General features: G+C 41.5%; 1 long non-coding RNA gene across 1 annotated transcript; it reads left to right on the forward strand.

The window, feature by feature from the left end:
• Positions 1-8100: 8100 nt before the first annotated feature.
• Positions 8101-8893, forward strand: LOC114206349 (uncharacterized). The gene is made up of 2 exons (XR_003608602.1): positions 8101-8369; positions 8531-8893. It is a non-coding gene; the product is annotated as an uncharacterized LOC114206349 (long non-coding RNA).
• The last annotated feature ends 776 nt before the right edge of the window (positions 8894-9669 follow it).

Genomic DNA, 9669 nt, shown 5'->3' on the forward strand with positions numbered 1-9669 from the left:
CATCAATATGCTGTCTGCAAGAAACTCATTTTAGACCCAAAGACAACCCCAAATTGAAAGTGAGGGGGTGGAAAACCATTTACCATGCTAATGGACACCAAAAGAAAGCTGGGGTGGCAATCCTTATATCAGACAAATTAGATTTTAAAACAAAGACTGTAATAAGAGATGAGGAAGGACACTATCTCCTACTTAAAGGGTCTATCCAACAAGAAGATCTAACAACTGTAAATATCTATGCTCCTAACATGGGAGCAGCCAATTATATAAGGCAATTAATAACAAAAGCAAAGAAACACACTGACAACAATACAATAATAGTGGGGGACTTTAACACCCCCCCCCCGACTGAAATGGACAGATCCTCTAAGCAAAAGATCAACAAGGAAATAAAGACTTTAAATGACACACTGGACCAAATGGACTTCACAGACATATTCAGAACATTCCATCCCAAAGCAACGGAATACACATTCTTCTCTAGTGCCCATGGAACATTCTCCAGAATTGATCACATCCTAGGTCACAAATCAGGTCTCAACCGGTACCAAAAGATTGGGATTATCTTGCATATTTTCAGACCACAATGTTTTGAAACTAGAACTCAATCACAAGAGGAAAGTCGGAAAGAACTCAAATACATGGAGGCTAAAGAGCATCCTACTAAAGAATGAATGGGTCAGCCAGGAAATTAAAGAAGAATTTAAAAAATTCATGGAAACCTATGAAAATGAAAACACAACTGTTCAAAATCTTTGGGATGCAGCAAAGGCAGTCCTGAGAGAAAAGTATATAGCAATACAAGCCTTTCTCAAGAAACAAGAAAGGTCTCAAATACACAACCTAACCCTACACCTAAAAGAGCTAGAGAAAAAACAGCAAATAAAGCGTAAACCTAGAAGGAGAAGAGAAATAATAAAGATCAGAGCAGAAATCAATGAAATAGAAACCAAAAGAACAGTAGAACAGATCAACGAAACTTGGAGCTGGTTCTTTGAAAGGATTAACAAGATTGATAAACCCCCGGCCAGACGTACCAAAAAGAAAAGAGAAATGACCCAAATCAACAAAATCATGAATGAAAGAGGAGAGATCAAACCAACACCAAAGAAATACAAACAATTATAAGAACATATTATGAGCAACTCTATGCCAGCAAATTAGATAACCTGGAAGAAATGGGTGCATTCCTAGAGATGTATCAACTACCAAAACTGAACCAGGAAGAAATAGAAAACCTGAACAGACCTATGACCACTAAGGAACTTGAAGCAGTCATCAAAAATCTCCCAACAAACAAAAGCCCAGGGCCAGATGACTTCCCAGGGGAATTCTCCCACACATTTAAAGAAGAATTAATACCTATTCTCCTGAAACTGTTCCAAAAAATAGAAATGGAAGGAAAACTTTCAAACTCATTTTATGAGGCCACCATTACCTTGATCCCCAAACCAGACAAAGACCCCATCAAAAAGGAGAATTACAGACCAATATCCTTGATGAACATGGATGCAAAAATTCTCACCAAAATACTAGCCAAAAGGATCCAACAGTACGTGAAAAGGATTATTCACTGTGACCCAGTGGGATTTATCCCTGGGCTGCAAGGTTGGTTCAACATCCGCAAATCAATCAACGTGATACAATACATTAACAAAAGAAAGCACAAGAATCATATATCCTTTCAATAGATGCAGAAAAAGCATTTGACAAAGTACAGCATTCTTTCTTGATCAAAACTCTTCAGAGTATAGGGAACATACCTCGATATCATAAAAGCCATCCATGAAAAACCTACAACGAATATCATTCTCAATAGGGAAAAGCTGAGAGCTTTCCCCCTAAGGTCAGGAACACGGCAGTGATGGCCACTATCACCACTGCTATTCAACATAGTATTAGAAGTCCTAGCCACAGCAATCAGACAACAAAAAGGAATCAAAGGCATCCAAATCGGCAAAGAGGAAGTCAAACTCTCACTCTTTGCAGATGATATGATACTTTATGTGGAAAACCCAAAAGACTCCACCCCAAAACTGCTAGAACTCATACAGCAATTCAGTAAAGTGGCAGGATATAAAATCAATGCACAGAAATCAGTGGCATTCCTATACACTAACAACAAGACAGAAGAGAGACAAATCAAGGAGTCGATCCCATTTACAATTGCACCCAAAACCATAAGATACCTAGGAATAAATCTAACCAAAGAGGCAAAGGATCTGTACTCAGAAAACTATAAAATACTCATGAAAGAAATTGAGGAAGACACAAAGAAATGGAAAAACATTCCATGCTCATGGATTGGAAGAACAAACATTGTGAAGATGTCAATGCTACCTAGAGCAATCTACACATTCAATGCAATCCCCATCAAAATACCATCCACTTTTTTCAAAGAAATGGGACAAATTATCCTAAAATTTGTATGGAACCAGAAAAGACCCCGAATAGCCAGAGGAATGTTGAAAAAGAAAAGAAAAGCTGGCGGCATTACAATTTTGGACTTCCAGCTCTATTACAAAGCTGTCATCATGAAGACAGTAGGGTACTGGCACAAAAACAGACACATAGATCAATGCAACAGAATAGAGAGCCCAGAAATGGATCCTCAACTCTATGGTCAACTCATCTTTGACAAAACAGGAAAGAATGTCCAATGGAAAAAAGACAATCTCTTCGACAAATGGTGTTGGGAAAATTGGACAGCCACATGCAGAAGAATGAAACTGGACCATTTCCTTACACCACACACAAAAATAGACTCCAAATGGCTGACAGACCTAAACGTGAGACAGGAGTCCATCAAAATCCTAAAGGAGAACACAGGCAGTAACCTCTTCGACCACAGCCGCAGCAACTTCTTCCTAGAAACATCGCCAAAGGCAAGAGAAGCAAGGGCAAAAATGAACTATTTGGATTTCATCAAGATAAAAAGCTTTTGCATAGCAAAAGAAACAGTCCACAAAAACCAAAAGACAACCGACAGAATGGGAGAAAATATTTGCAAATGACCTATCAGATAAAGGGCTAGTCATCAACAGACATTTTTCCAAAGAAGACATCCAAATGGCCAACATACACATGAAAAAGTCCTCAACATCGCTCAGCATCAGGGAAATCCAAATCAAAACCTCAATGAGATACCACCTCACACCAGTCAGAATGGCTAAAATTAACAAGTCAGGAAACAACAGATGTTGGGGATGTGGAGAAAGGGGAACCCTCCTACACTGTTGGTGGGAATGCAAGCTGGTGCAACCACTCTGGAAAACAGTATGGATGTTCCTCAAAAATTTGAAAATAGAGCTACCATACGATCCAGCAATTGCACTACTGGGTATTTACCACAAAGATACAAATGAAGGGATCCGAAGGGGTATGTGCGCCCCAATGTTTATAGCAGCAATGTCCGCAATAGCCAAACTGTGGAAAGAGCCAAGATGTCCATTGACAGATGAATGGATAAAGAAGATGTGGTATATATATACAATGGAATCTTATGCAGGCTTCAAAAGGAATGAGATCTTGCCATTTGCAACGACGTGGATGGAACTGGAGGGTGTTATGCTGAGTGAAATAAGTCAATCAGAGAAAGACATGTATTATATGACTTCACTGATATGAGGAATTCTTAATCTCAGGAAACAAACTGAGGGTTGCTGGAGTGGGGGTAGGGTGGGAGGGATGGTGTGGCTGGGTGATAGACACTGGGGAGGGTATGTGCTATGGTGAGTGCTGTGAATTGTGCAAGACTGTTGAATCACAGATCTGTATTTCTGAAACAAATAATGCAATATATGTTAAGAAAAAAAAAGATAGCAGGAGGGGAAGAATGAAGGGGGTAATCAGAGGGGGAGACGAACTATAAGAGACTATGGACTCTGAAAAACAAACTGAGTGTTCTAGAGGGGAGGGGGATGGGTTAGCCTTGTGATGGGTATTAAAGAGGGCACGTTCTGCGTGGAGCACTGGTTGTTATGCAGAAACAATCATGGAACACTACATCAAAAACTAATGATGTAATGGATGGTGATTAACATAACAATTAAAAAAGTGAAAAACAATAGTTGGGGGGAGGCTGGAGAAGGACCACAGAGGTGGTGAGCAGTGGAGTGTGGCAGGAATCTTTTGAGGTCCAGGAACATTGGACTTCTCAATGCTTATGCCTGCTCTCAAGTATGAGTTTGATAAGTGCACCTATCTCAAAATTCTGCCTATCTCCTCTGTATCTGTTCCTATCTTTATCACAGTTTTCTTTCTCTGTCTGGGAGGGACTTCCTAAGACAGGACTGAAAGAGAAAATAATGCTTTATAACAATATTTCCACTTGAATTTCCACCTTGTGCAAGACTCTGAGCCATGTTCTCCTAGTTTACCTTGTCTTTTATGCCTGCTAATTAGCCTTAACACAATTAACCCTTGAAATGTAAAGATAATAATTTTATTTTTTCCAGTTCTAATTGGCACCAGCCATCACAGACTGTGCTAGGCAGTATCTGAAATATAGTCCCCTCCCTACTGATTTCTGCCTTCTTTGTAATTCCCTCACTTTGAGTGTGGTCTGGATCTAATGACTTGCTTGTAACTCATGGACTACAGCAAAAATCATAAGATGTTACTTCCAAGACTAGGTTATAGGAGGCTGTGATTCATTTCTTGCTCTTTCTCCTTCAGTTGTACTCTCTTTGCCCTCTCACTTGCTCACTTTGATGAAGTCAACTGCCTTGTGAACTACCCTATGAAGAGGCCTGCAAGGCAAGGAACCAAAGGGGGTCCCTGGCTACTAGCTGGTGGGGAACTGAGGCCCTCGGTCCAATAGCTCATAAGGAACTGAATCCTGCCAACAACCATGTAAGTGAAGTTGGAAATGGATACTTCTCCAGTCAAGCCTTCAGATGAGATTATCACTCCAGCCTTGTGAAGGACTCAGAGGAGAGGACCCAACTAAGCCTTGCCCACAGAAACTATAAGACGATAAGTGTTGTTTTAAGCCACTAAGTTTTAGAGTGATTTGTTATGCAGCAGTTGAAGAGTAATAAACAGGCTTTTATTCAATTAGGCCACTAAGTTGACATTGTAACACATCAGTTTCATCATCAGCTCTACCTGCCTTCCCTCACCCTCATGAGTTAAGCCCATTCCATTCTGTGTACCTCGCTTTCTAACACTGTTCAGTTTCCATGTTTTTTGGCCTGCTTTTTAGACCACTCATCCATCACCCAATATCATTTCTGCTGTTAGCACCTTACTAGCTCATAGCATTTTTCTTTCTCCTTATCCTCTATTAGCCTCAGCACATTTTCCCATAGTAGATGCTTATTAAATAATTGCAGATTGATGTAAATGTCAACATTCATTTCAAATAATTCACTTAAAAGACTTATTGAATTCCTATTACATGCTAGGTACTATGGATAAAGTTATGAATAAATAATAGACAAGGCTTACCCTCATGGAATTTACCATCTAGAGAGGAAGTTTGAAACTGATGCTGGTCAATTACATAACAAATATGTTAGGTATTAAGCTCCCTAAAGGAAAGGTAAACGTGCTGCAAAAATATTAGAGACAAAGGGATTTTACGTAGTGAGGGAAATCAGGGGAGACTCTCTGAAAAATTGGTAACTGAGGTGAATTCTCAAGGGTGAGTGGGAATTAATTTGGCAAAAGTGAGCTGGGTGGGGGTGAAGGGTGGGAGAAAGCATTCCAGACAAAGGGAACAATGTGTGCAAAGTAGCATCTTTGAAGTGGTCCAAGAGAGCCAGTAAGTCTTGAGATTAAAGAGTGAGGAGGGATGTGATGGAGAGGAATGTAGAGGTAGGTGAGAGCCAGACCTGATCCTATCTTATTCTAGGCCAATTTTGAATAATGGGCATTTTAGGAATATCCAGAAAGTTCCTGTAACTACTATATTCTCTTGGTAGCATTACAGCCAAGCAGGTGTCAAATATTCTTTGGCCCTATTTAGAGAGTTGTTTTTTGAGACTTGCTTTGTTGATACCCTTAAAAGAAATCAGGACCATGAAAGAATGAAAAGACATGGCCCCTGACCACAAAGAGTGTGTGTTCTAGTTGGAGACTCCTCATTGAGAAAACAACAGACTGAATCACAACGGTATAGTGCACATAAAATAATAAATCAAATCCCTAACTGCCATAAGAGAACTCACAATTAAATAACCATAGGTGGGGCGAAAGGGGAGATGAGTGAGGAATGAACCTCATTTACTCTTGGTTATACCCAAGCCCATTTTCATATCTCTTTTTGGCTAAATGAGTATCAAGCCTCTTAAAGACATGGCACAATCTGGATCATGAGAGGAGAGGAAGAGATCTCAAAAAATAAAAATGGAGACCAGGTTCTGTGAAACTAATGGAAGATAGCACAAGCAGAAGGAAACAAGAATACTTATAGGGAATTCTGTGCTGAATGGCTGAAAGTCACCATTCTCTCAAAAATGCTACTGCTGTTCTGCTCAGCTTATACAGAATTGATAAAGGTGGCAACCACATGTAATTCACATGCCTGGCACAAGTTGATGCTCCATAGATACTAGTTGGATAGTTTGGGGAAGGGTCATTCATTATACAGGAGACCCTTCATTCACTATGGAGACAGAGGTTTCCACAGAAAGAATCACATGCTTTATGAACTGAATGTCCTGGAGTCTTGCTGAGACATCCTATCTCTTTCTCCTCTTCCCCTAACTTCAAGATGCAGCCAGCCTGTGTGGGATGACCCCACAAGACCTCCTATAAGTCTAGGCTACTACATCAGCCTTCTGCCATGCACAAAAGAGGTGGTATGTGAATGCATCTGTGAAAGTTTGGCTCATGAACCCTGGCCATATGTGTACAGGGACCCACCACCTGAACTCACTCCTGAATACTTGGAATTTCAATGGATCTTGGGCAACCCACAGTCTTAAATGATCCTGACTGCAGGGTTATAGACTCAGATTCAACCATCAGTGAAATAAAAACATTAATAGTAAATTCCAAATATGCCATAATTTTGCAAAAAACTCCCCCCCCCGTGGAATTTTTAGGCATATGCAGATTTTCACTGATTAAAAATGGCCATTTGTTAAAAATAAATAAATAAATAAAAATGGCCACCATTTGTTAATTACAGTGTTCCTGGCACACTATTTTGTTTTATCTCAGTCCACAAAGAAAATCCTTAAAGATGGTGCCATTATCGTCATTTTACAGGTGGAGAAACCTAGGCTCAGAAAGGTTAAGATAACTTCTCCAAGATCAAAAAGTAGCAGAGGCAGAATTTTAACTCACATGGACCTGTTTCTGGAAACCAACAGCTCAACACCAACATCATTTCCTCCTTGAAGCCTTGTGTGATCTCCCCATCCATTATGCCTCCATCGGATTTTGAACCCACTTATATTACAAGCTGAAAATACTGTATAGTAATTATTTAAGATTTCATGAAACCCTTTTTGAGGTCATTCCCTAGCACTGTGCCTGGCATATATTTCCCCTCCAATATTTATAGAATAAATGAATGTGAATTAAGACCATTTCTCTAGGAAGAAGGCATGGACTAATTTTAGAGAAAGGAATAGTAATTATGCTAAAGAGCCAACCAGAGACTGCTTATTGTCCTCCTCTTCTGACCCCAGAAGAGAACTTTCTTTTTCAAAGCAGATACCCAGCCTCATTCATAGCCTCCATCAGAACATCCTAGTCTGAGCACAGAGCCTGGGGCCTTAGGTACAAATTCTCTGGCTTCTGTAGAAACAACTTTTTCCATGCGGTAAGACCCAAGAATGACTTAGCATGACTCAATGAGAGCCCAGGGAAAGTGAGGGCTGCTGTGGTTTCTCCTCTTTCTGCGGAAAGGTCAGCCAATCCTGGGCCTGGGCTCTCCCCTGGGGCCTGGGCTGCTAGCCTGATGTCCCTGCTCTTTTGGCTTGGTCCCACAACTCTTCTTTCTCTTCCCTCAGGGCCGGGATGACACCTCAGTGGACTCACTGAATCATATGAGGAAGTCTAGAGGGAGGAAATGAGAGGTGAGGACACATGTTCCTTCCCCAGCTGAGTGAATAGCTCTAGTAGTCATAATAACCAGCAGTTACTGGGCATGTACAGTATGCCAGGAATCATTCTCTAGATGATTCTAGGGCTGTTAATTTCATCCTTGTAGGAAGTCCTATTCTCAGAATGGCTGCTGCTACCACCCATTGACCGGCCAGAGGCCCCCTCCACCTCAAAACTCTCACAAGCATGGGGGACAAGCCAGCCTGGCTCCCAGCTCTACCCAACATGGCTCTTTGAAGCTCACTCCAGGACCTAGGAAAGAGCTCGAGGACTAGGGCACAGGCCGTCTGCACGCCACCTCCTACCTGGTAAGTCCAGATTAAGAAGCTAGGATGCCAAATGAAATCCCCTAGATATGTACTACCTTCCTTCTAATTTCCGGCCCCCTCTGCTGTTTATTAAGAGTAAAAATTGGTAGCCCAAGTGCACAGTGATTTTTCAGGACTGATGTTTGCAATTACTTCTACAGGTTTTTACCAATGCCTGGTGCGTGGAAGGAGGGGTCCAAGGACAAAAAGGTGCCATTTATGTTTTGCCTCTGGGGGAACTATATTCACCTTGACTCCTCTCCAGGCATGTGGTTTGTGTTACCTTTGCCAGAAACACAACTGGGGCCTAGGCTGCACTGTGTGTATAGGAAACTTCACAAAGGTTTACGTATGGAAAGCATTTGGGAATGTGTCAGTCTCGGCTGTGGGGACAGGTTCAGTGCAGCCGGCAGCTCTGCTCTCATCTGCCAGACTGCAGGGAGAGGCTCTTGCATCTTTCCACAAGGTGTTTCCAATAAGAGGGGCACATTTCCCTCATTAGAAATAAAACAAACACAGATTGATGATGTTATGGCCTTTCTTGGGAAAAGGGGAAAACGGTTTTCAGATGTCCTTGCTGAGCTCCTCTCATGTGCCTGTGGGTGGGGCTGGTATGGGAAGGAGAAGTATATTTATGGGGAAAGCAAGAGATGCACCCCCACGATTCCACCACTGAGCCTGGCTCCCCAAACGGGGATGATGGGGATGATGCCTGCTTGGCTACAATCATAGACCATCAGGGCTTGAAGAGAGAGAGAGAGTCCCTCCTCCCTCTTTAGCAGATGAGGACACAGAACTTAAGGAGACCAAAGATTTCAACCAGCAGTCAGGGCAGAGCTACAGCTAGAACCTGCAACTCCTAATCGCAGTCCAATGTGTTTTCCAGCATATTCCATTCCATACAACCATCTCAACAATTGAACACACAACTATTCATGTGTGGTTGATGCTTTAGGGAAATGGTTCTCAACCTAGATTTATGTAATAAATGCCCGGGAGGCTTTGCAAAAACACCATTATACCCAGGCCTAATACCCTGAGATTCCTATGTAATGGGACTGGCATGAGGCCTCAGCATAGGTAGTTTTAAAAGCTCTCCAGGTGATATTCATGGATTTGAGAGCCATCAGGATTGAAAGCCACTACTTTAAGGAACAAAAGATGAAAACAATGTGTTCCCTTTCTTCCAGGAATTCCCAAGGTGACAGATTTATGTAAATAACTTTCAAGCTCCCATGCTAGGTGCTGTACAAGGGCCAAGAAAAATTCAAGTGTGATCATGACTATGCTATCTAAACCC

The sequence above is a fragment of the Eumetopias jubatus genome, unplaced genomic scaffold (genome assembly GCF_037043125.1).
Source record: "Eumetopias jubatus isolate StellerSeaLion01/CBP00866 unplaced genomic scaffold, mEumJub1_p1.0 scaffold_7, whole genome shotgun sequence".
Classification (NCBI taxonomy): Eukaryota; Metazoa; Chordata; class Mammalia; order Carnivora; family Otariidae; genus Eumetopias; species Eumetopias jubatus.